The sequence below is a fragment of the Microtus oregoni genome, unplaced genomic scaffold, assembly GCF_018167655.1.
Source record: "Microtus oregoni isolate MIOR12 unplaced genomic scaffold, Mior012 000002F_ref0000024, whole genome shotgun sequence".
In the NCBI taxonomy this organism is placed as follows: Eukaryota; Metazoa; Chordata; class Mammalia; order Rodentia; family Cricetidae; genus Microtus; species Microtus oregoni.
Window position 1 is genome coordinate 85565390 of NW_024543061.1, and position 9479 is coordinate 85574868.

Consider the following 9479-nt stretch of genomic DNA (forward strand, 5'->3'; position numbering starts at 1 on the left):
GTTGGGGCTCAGACTCAGGAACAAAGTGGGAGAGCTGGGAGGCCAGTCCATCAGAATGCCAGACTGGTAGGCACGGAGGCGGCAGGGAGCCGTGTGGGAGCAGGATGTGGGTGACTGGGGCCAGGTCTGGACCATGGGCACAACGAGACAGTCCTTGGGGTGCTTAGTGGCCACACAGGCTGCCACAGGGTAAGGGTCATTTCCGCTGTCAGCCCCAAACCAGCTTTGCGGTTGTCCTGGCACTTAAAAACAAATACAGGACTCGCACCCCCAAAGCAGGTATTCCGTAAGCAGTGTTGACCTCCCTGGTCCAGGAACTGCAGAATCAGACAGTTTGCTGAAACTGAAGTTCACTGGTGGCCAGCACGGGTCTGCAGGTTCCATGGCGACCTGCAGAAGGCAGCTGCTTTGGCATAGCATGGTTGATGTTAGCGATTGTGCTGCAGTAGAAACCTTGCTCAGGTGCACCGCAGGGGCAGTGGAGCAGATGAATTACATACAGACTTGTGTCCTCTGTTTCTCAGGATTCCTGGTTGTTGCCCACGGTGGCAGGAGCCTGTGGGCTTTACAAGCAAGAGCCCTGAGTTCACTCAGAAGATGGAGGCTGGAGGATTAGGAATTCACGCCATCCTTGACTACCTGGTGGGTTAAGTCAAGACAAGCCTGGGCTACCCAAGACCCAGTGTCAAAAACTTAAAGTGGGAGCTAGGATTAGTCAATACAGTGTTTGTAATGCAAGCAGGAAGACTTAAGTCTGCGCCCCAGAGCTCACGTAGGGTCCCAGAGCTGGAGAAGCTGAGACAGAGGGTGGGCAGGCCTGACTGAGAGCCAGCCTCACTTAACTGGCAGCTCCAGTCCAGAGAGAGACTCTAGCTCTAGGGAGGGGTTGCCATTCCTAAGAATGACACCTAAGGTTGACTTTTAGCCTCCAGACGAGCATGTGCACTCATGCGTGTGCAGGACACAGATGTACCTGCACACACACAAGCCCCCATCCCAATGCAAAGGCACAGAAATCAAATTCAACAGACATAACCAAGAGGACCTCGATGTGGATGCTGTGTTCCCTTGACCTTGGGCCAATAATCGAGGCGTCTGTTCTCTGGCATGGAACAGAGAGAGTCATGCCTACCGGGATTGCGGGGGGCACCATCTGTGCCAGTGCATGGAGAACACCTGCATCGTAATAGCTGAGCGGTACACGGTCACTGTCATTTGTGAGCTGCCTGGGTCAAAGCGTGGGTGGCATGGACATGGGTGTCTGCGAAAGGTAATGAGTTAGGTAATGTATTTTCAAGCTTCAGAGAGAAACCTGTTGCTTTCAGCTGTACAATGACCATGGTAGAATCTGAAAGAATAACAGAAGGAGAGCCAGAGGCCCAAGCCCACCAGCATGATCTCCATTAATGCCCTGTGATTAGGAGCGCTGTGTCTCCTGGGCTGGTTGAAGGACACAGTGCTGGCCCTCACCTTTGCTCTTTCTCCCCTGCTCTTGAGTCCCTGTGAGAGATCAGAGTGTAGCACGATGGATAAAGACCCAGCTACAGACACTGAGATACAACCTGAAGGTCAGAAAAGCAAACAGCCAGCCACTGGCTCTTACCTCAACCCCAGTCTGAAGCGGCAGGATAGAAGGAGACTGAGACTGAGCGCTGTCTCCTCCCATCTTACATTCCTCTCTAGTGCTGGATTAAAGGTGAGCACCACTACCGCCTGGTTTCTATGGCAAACTAGTGTGGCTACTGGGATTAAAGGTGTGTGTCTCCACTGCCTGGTCTGTAAGGCTGACCAGGGTGACTGTTTTACTCTCTGATCTTTAGGTAAGCTTTATTTATTAAAATACAAATGAAGTAGCACAACCACAGAGCTTTTGTGTAGCTGATGTGTACGGCAAGGGTCCTGGCAACCCACCGTTTGTCTTAGACGAAAGATATGGCTGAATGAAGCCTTAGGCTTTGCTAGCTGGCTGTGGCAGACATTTCGACATCTTTTCTGTCAACTCCTCTAATAAATGAAAAGCAAATTTTTGGTGTGTTTCTGTGTCTGTGTGTGAGTGATGTGCATGTGTGTCCGTGTGAATGATGTGCATGTGTGTGTCCATGTGCGTGTGTCCATGTGTGTGAGTGGTGTCCATGTGTGCATGTATGATGTGCATGTGTGTGTCCGTGTGTGAGTGTGTGATGTACATGTGTGTGTCCATGTGTGTGTGTCCATGTGTGTGAGTGGTGTCCATGTGTGCATGTATGATGTGTATGTGTGTGTCCGTGTGTGAGTGATGTGCATGTGTGTGTCCGTGTCCATGTGTCCGTGTGTCCGTGTGTGTTTTACTGGGATTTGAAGTCAGGTCTTTGATCTGGAATTAACTTGTACCAGGAAGTCTTGCATAAACATCTGTTGCTCCAGAGAAGGTACCACGTAAACCAGTGAGTTTCCTGGGCATACTTACAGAGCACAGGTGAAGGGTAATTTATAGGAGGGTGGGGGCCCCTAACAGCAGAATCAGTCACCACAAAGCCCCCTCCCTTCACCATGGATGCTGACCTCATAGAAGCCACATCTGGTCCGGTCTGGCAGGAAAGCCTCCTCTTCAAGCAATTCCTGCTGGTATTTCAACCTTGGGGAAGGACCTTGTGAGCCTTGTAAGTTTCAGGAGCTCTCTCAGGCTTGCCGGTTTTATTTACTTCTTGAGTCTGTCAGCTTCCTGCTTCCCTCTTCCAGGGACTGTTTCCGTTTGGATGAGCTATCCAGTCAACACTTGACGTCCTTCTGGTTACCTTTCCAACCCTTTTAGAATTTTATTTTGAGACAGGGTCTCGCTAAGTTGCCCAGTCTGAACTGAACTCTGGAACCCAGGTAGGGTTGAGCTTGTGGAATGCTTTCCTTGGTCTCTCCAGTGGCAGAGGGGACAGGCTCTGCCCCCAGGTACAACATCAAGAGAAGTTTATAGTAGTTACTCTTTGGCATTCTCTTAGAGCCTTACAAACCTCACTAGAGGACTCAACACCATGTGGATGGATGCCGCAACCAGGGAATCAGGAAACCAGGAAACCGAGACACAAGCTACACAGTTGGTTCTTGCTGCACATAGTCACTGGGAGAGCAGGGTCTGGATCCGGCAGGAGGCTCCAGGTAGCACCATCGTCCTTAGAGCGCCCCCAGCATGATGCCCCACCAGACAGTCAGACAAACCAGAGCATTCCCATCCATCCACTGTCTATAAGTTTTGTTTGAGTTTCAACGTGTCAGAAGGCGCGTGGGCTTTGGGGTCTGAAACTCTGGGCCCAAGATTGTATAACTATCACCCGTCTGCCTGACTGGGAAAGGCAGCGTCTTGACCAATATGGCAGCTGCTGGCCACGTGTGGTTATTGAGTATGTGAAATTTGGTCAGCTAAAACTAAGGAGCTGGATTTTTCATTGCATTTAATTTTAGTCAGCTTGAATTTACATAGCCACAGGTGGTTAGTGGCTGGCCTGCTGCACAGTGAAAGTCCAGCTGCTTTCTTTAGTCATTTCTAAATACCAGATGCCAGACGGCCTCTCGGTTTGTCCCTTCCCTAGCTTGTGTGTGTTGTGTTTGTGTGGGAAGAAATACTAATTACTAAGCCTGAAGTCAGGCAAGGAAAGAGAAACCGCAGCCGTCACCGCCCCAGAGATAGCTCTGTTATCTGACATACTGTCCGTCTGTCCGTCCGTCTGTCTGTCTGTCACCTGTCTGACAGTATCTGTCTGCCGTTCAGTATAGAAAGCAAGGGACTCCATTATGACATGTCCATGCACCTGCGTCACGGTACCTTGTGTGTGTTCTGCCCTGACCGCCCCCTTCCCTCCTGCTCTCCTTGCTGATCTCCCCCTCCCTCCGGAGATTCTTCTTGTTGCTTTCATGTCTGGCACGCAGACACAGTTCTGCACGTCAGAGAAAATCCTCAGTTTGTCTCCACACTGCTCTCTCTTACCCCCCCCCCCCCCAGACTCCTGTGCTCTCCCGGTCTCTCTTCAGCTCTTATCTCTCAGGTCCATTTGAATGTTACAGGAAACCAAATGGTGTAATGCATCAACATTTAAGGAGAGTGGTCATGAATTTGCTGTGAACATTTGATCTACTTCCCATAAGTGAATAGAAATGCCACAGCTTTAATGCTGAATTATGACACTGTGTGTAGTTGTCAGGCTCAGATGTGACTGGTGTGTGGTGGTGAGTGATTAACTGGTCCTCTGGGAGAAGTGTGTGTGCTTTCAGAGAGATGTGCAGAAAAGGCACACATTTATTTGCAATAATAAAATATGCATTACTCGTATAAACGCCACGAAGCCGATTAATTCTCAGTGAACGCTTTTATTGATTTCTGCCAAGCCCTGTATCCCTTGCCAGCCTACGGCTGCAATTAATTCATAAACGTCATTCCAACGTGAAGCCTGGTTGCTATGTTTGTTTATTTTAGTGATTAAGGTGAAAGTACTATGTAGAAAGACTTTAAAAATAACCTTCCTCGTGTTAAATATACGAGTAATTTGTTACTGAAATAATAACTTTCACATGATAGAAAAAAATTTGTGTGTGTGTGTGTGTGTGTGTGTGTTATTCACCTTGCAATGTATAGACACGACACAGTGTTTAGCATAGTCAGCATGATAAACGTTTTTCTCTGGTCTAACAACCAAGAAAATCACCCCCTGAAGCTCTTGCCCATTCCTGTGGTGGAAAGATCTGCCGCGGTTTCAAGCCGCCAGCATGGCATTAGTGAACGTGAAGCTGGGGGACTACAGACAGGAGGAGCAGAGGAGCACTTCAGTGGCTCGCGTGTGGATCTTACCCCACTACCTGCCTTCAGCTGCGCACTTTGAATAGCTAGAAGGAAGCGCCTGGCATGCTGGCACATGACACACAGGGGAAATTGTTGAGATGGACCCTGAAGCACGGTTTGTTGAGTTGGACAATCGTTGAGGACGGCTGATGTTGGCAGGCAGAGATTTAGACTGCAGAACGTGGCCATGACTTAGGAAAACCAACACGGGTCTCCATGCTCCAAAGCACCAGCAAGTAAAACCAAAGGTAAAAAAGACCCCAAAGACCTTCCAGCATCCAGGGGAGCTAGAGTTGTCACTGCCACCCAGGCAGCAGTGTGCCTTCCCTGTTTCTGTAGCCGCTAGGAGAGGGATGATCTTTACAGCAGCCCGCTAACGTGGAGGCATGAGATGTCTGCACTGTGTGTGACTCTTCACCGTGAGCCTCTCGACAACAGAGGTGTTCCCATTGTTCTGTATGAAACGGTGAAGCAGGAGCCGTGATGAACAGGTACCACGCTAGTGATTTTGCCACTAGAGGCAGAAGGAAGCACCAAGATGGGAGGAAGCTGTTTGCTCTGGACTCTGGAAGACAGATCAGAGCTCAGGAAATACGTGCAGAGACCAGAGGATCTCTCAGAGGGGGCAACTGTAGAGATGCAGTTGGGCCCTCTACCTCATCTTTCCGTGTCTACATGATTAAACTTTTATTCTGTGATCACATTATTATATACTGGTTATGTTATATTGTATGAATATGCTACTAATATTATAAATACTGGTTGAAGCTACGTCTTGGAGCAGGGTGAAGTGCTGTGAACCATAATCCCAGTACTGGGAAGGCTGTGGTCAGAGGATCATATACACTCTGTGCTCTGTCTCTCCAGGTTTACCCCTTTGGACCTCTCATGAGAACAGAACCACGTGATTCATTGCCCTCTGCAAACGATTTCTTTCATTTCTCATTTTCAGGGTTCATCCTTGCGACAGCATGCGATATTTTATTATTTTCTGTTGCTAGATAGCACGGGGTCACGTGGATAACACGGGGTCACGTGGATAACACGGGGTCACGTGGATAACACGGGGTCACGTGGATAACATGGCGTCACGTGGGTGTGGCGCATTTCTATTTCCATTTGTCCGTTTATCAAAGGATAGGCGATGGATAGAATCAGGATATTTTTTGACGCTCTCAGGAGCAAGCATCTCAGTCCCCCGCGTCAGGCTCTGCGGCCTGTTTTCACTTCTCTGGGCTCTGAGCTGGGGTTGCTGCTGAGTCAAACAGCGACAGGGACGGACAGCTTTGCAAAATGTCAGCAGCGCCCTGCTGCATTCTTTGCCAGGAGCGCGTGTGTGTGTGTGTGTGTGTGTGTGTGTGTGTTCCATTTTCTCCGCGTGATCAGGGACGTGGCAACACAGAGGTGTGATTTCTCAGTAATTGTGAAACTTTTAGGATTTGATGGAATTGACCTAAAATCCATATTCTAAGACACAGTTTCAGTCATATCCCTTATAAATTAAATAGAATCTAAGAATAAAACCTCCATGCACAGTTACACGCTACAGGCTTTCACACGTGACCAAAGAGCACGGATTCTGGAATCTGGAGAAGGGTTTAACTCACTTCCTTAGGATGCTCTTAAAAGTTGAAGTAACTGTATAAATACAAGTTGTGTGGAGGACATCTGTTATCCTAGTACTTGGTAGAGGCAGGGATCAGGAGTTCAGGGCCAGCCTCAGCTACTTGAGACCCCATCTCAAAACACAACAAAACAAAAGCCTGAAGTGACAAGTGGGGGTGAGGGGATCCTGCTTTATTCTGGTTTCTGAAGGCACTGGTATCTGAACTGTGGCTCAGCTAACACATCCTGTAACAATAAAACCAGGCATAGTGTAGCAAAGGTGTGAGAAGACTAAGGCATGATGCTTCTGCACATGACCAGCCTGGAGGTGCTACTTCAAGCATGACATAGCTTGCTGTCATGTGTTTCTGTATGGCCTGAAACACCTGGACAAGGCATGACTTCTTTCTCTCGCCACTCCTCCTCTGTGGGCTGACGGTAGAGATTTTCAGTGGACGGAGCTTGCTTTTCGGGACCTGCCTCTTTGTGTTGCCTGGTGACGTCCCGTGGATGCAGCATAGGCTCATGGGTAGGTATGGTGAGTGTACCGCCTAGGCCCGTGGTTCAGTGCACCAAGTCTTGGAATGTGTAGGACGTGAACTCATGCGGCAGTCTTTGCGGCTGAGACAAGCTTCTGGATGTTTTAAAGAAATGAAATGAATGTTAATTTAATGAAACGTGAATCTATCTTGATAGAAGGGCAGGGATTGTATCTTGAGGCCGCTTGTCAGTACAGTGCCCCGTGTCAGAGCCCTGTGACCAAGCTTTGTCACTGGCTGGGATCTCGGGGCTTTCTTTGCGGGGTTTTCTTCATGGGGCAGGTGTGTGTGTGTGTGTGTACATACTCATGCATGTGAGTTCTGGTGAGTGTGTGTGATGTTGGCCTTCAGCTTCAGCCATGTTTGAAGCAGCCTCTCTCTTTTGTTGGTCACTGCCGAGTACACCAGACCAGCTGGCCTGAAAAATTACAGGAGTTCTCCTGTCTCTGTCGCCCGTCTCACCATAGAAATTACTGGAATTATACATGTTCACCACCATGCCAGCCTTGACATAGGTTCTGGGGATTCACGTTTGGGGCATCACATTTGAGGGGCAAACACCGAACCCTCTGTGCCGTCTGTTTCCTTGCCTTCTCGACGCCTGGATTGGCCTCTGGTTGACCTACCATGAGCAGATACCATGGAGTGACTATCTCTTATTCTGGGCAGGAGTAGAAAGAAGACTCTACATTGATCCGAATGTAATTTTGACCTGATCATCTTGTGGAATGCTCTAGAAGTGACGTGTTAAGATGCAGATACCGGTGTGGGTTTGTGTGAAGGCCAGCATAGTCTCAGGCTGCGCGGGATAGATATGGGTGAAGGTGCAGGGCTTGAGCGAGCTGCAGCTGTGTCTCTGAAGACCTCGCAGCTCCAGGGCCCGCATTCTCTACCCGCTGACTCACTTCACCTGTCTCAAGCACCGTTTTTAAACTTTTGCCTTCCTTGGGTGAAAACACAAAAAAAGACATAACAGTGACTACACTGTTGACTGAAATGACTTAAATATTGAAATGAAGAATTTAATCTTTCTTAGATGATTTTTAACATAATTCTTACTTCTCCCATGGTCCTGAGTCACACAGTTTCTTTGGTCATGTTTATGTGTCTGTCTAATGTGGTGAATGATAATCATAACTGGAATTCGAGACCATCCTGCATCCACACCCGGGAGCAGAGAAACAAATTCTGGTACTCACCTAGGTTCCTCCTTTTTCTTGGCCCAGAACCCTAGGCCACAGGATGGTGGCCCCTACATCCAGGATGGGTCCTCCCTCCTCTGTTAAACCTCTCTGGAAATATTGCCACAGACATGCCCAGAGGTCTAGCTGCTACATCATCCAAATTCCATCAGGTGGACCATGGGAGAGGGGGTTCAGCCACCAACTGACCCTCTTGGCCTTGATTCTTTATTAGTGAAGATTATTCCGAGCTTTTACGTGTCTCATGACACTGGAACAAGCCACTACGTGCTCATGCCTGATATAAAATTATACTCAGTGGATGCTGCCTTTTGCTAGTGTTGATAGCAGCAGGTTCGGCAAGCTTAACACTTTGGAAATAACTCTCCTATGCGGGGCATACACTGTAAGTGTCCCTAGCTAACTACCCTGAGGGGTAGCCAGTTACTTGGTCACTGTGCTTTGCTGGTAATACAGTGCAAACGGGTACACACAGACACACATGCATGCACGCACACGTGTAAACACACACACTCACATTCATCCATAGTGAGCCTGGAGTTTCCAAGGGAAAGTTCTAGAACCCAACTCTTGTATTGCGCACGTGAGTTCTCAAGGTCCACCATCCTTCATGCCTTCTGAAGTGGAGGAAGAAGTATGAGCTCATCACTGTGCACTGCGCTGTATAGTGTTCTGTCTCAAACTTGGAAGCCCTTTCCTGCCAACTCAACACTACCCTAACCTTGGACACCCACGGTTTGGAGATCCCTCTTGATTGTGTCCAAGGGCTCAAGGCCAAATTCCCATTAGCCTTATGGGAGGGAGCGCTTTGGAGAAAGTGGGGTTGACGCCAGAACAGCACAGGGTGTGTCTTTGCCTGCCTGACACACGCTCATTTTACACACATAGCCTGCCTGGGATAGTGCTCCTTAACGGGGCGTTACCGCCCTGAATGGTACCCTGCCCCCGCCCAAAACTTCTGGCAGCTCATTGCTTAGTCTTTAACCAGTCATAGCTTTATATACACATGCCACAAAACTGGCTTATTTTCCACCTAAGCTAATTATTTTATTTTCCCAGGAATGACTGTGTTGTTTAATTACCGTTTAGACAGGATAAACATCCTTCCGGAAGGGCTGTTCACAATTGCCTGTTTAAAAAAAAGCCAAATGGAAAGATACGCTTTTAATTTTTGTACAAATCTTTGTGTGTTTTTAATCTGGGAAGCCACCTACAGCGTTATAAACTATCTCTCTACTAGAATGTATTAAAGCGAACCATGTAAACCCAGAGTGGAGCAGTCAAGTGGATTTTAGGGGAAGGCATAAGGCTTTGGGATTTTCTAGACTC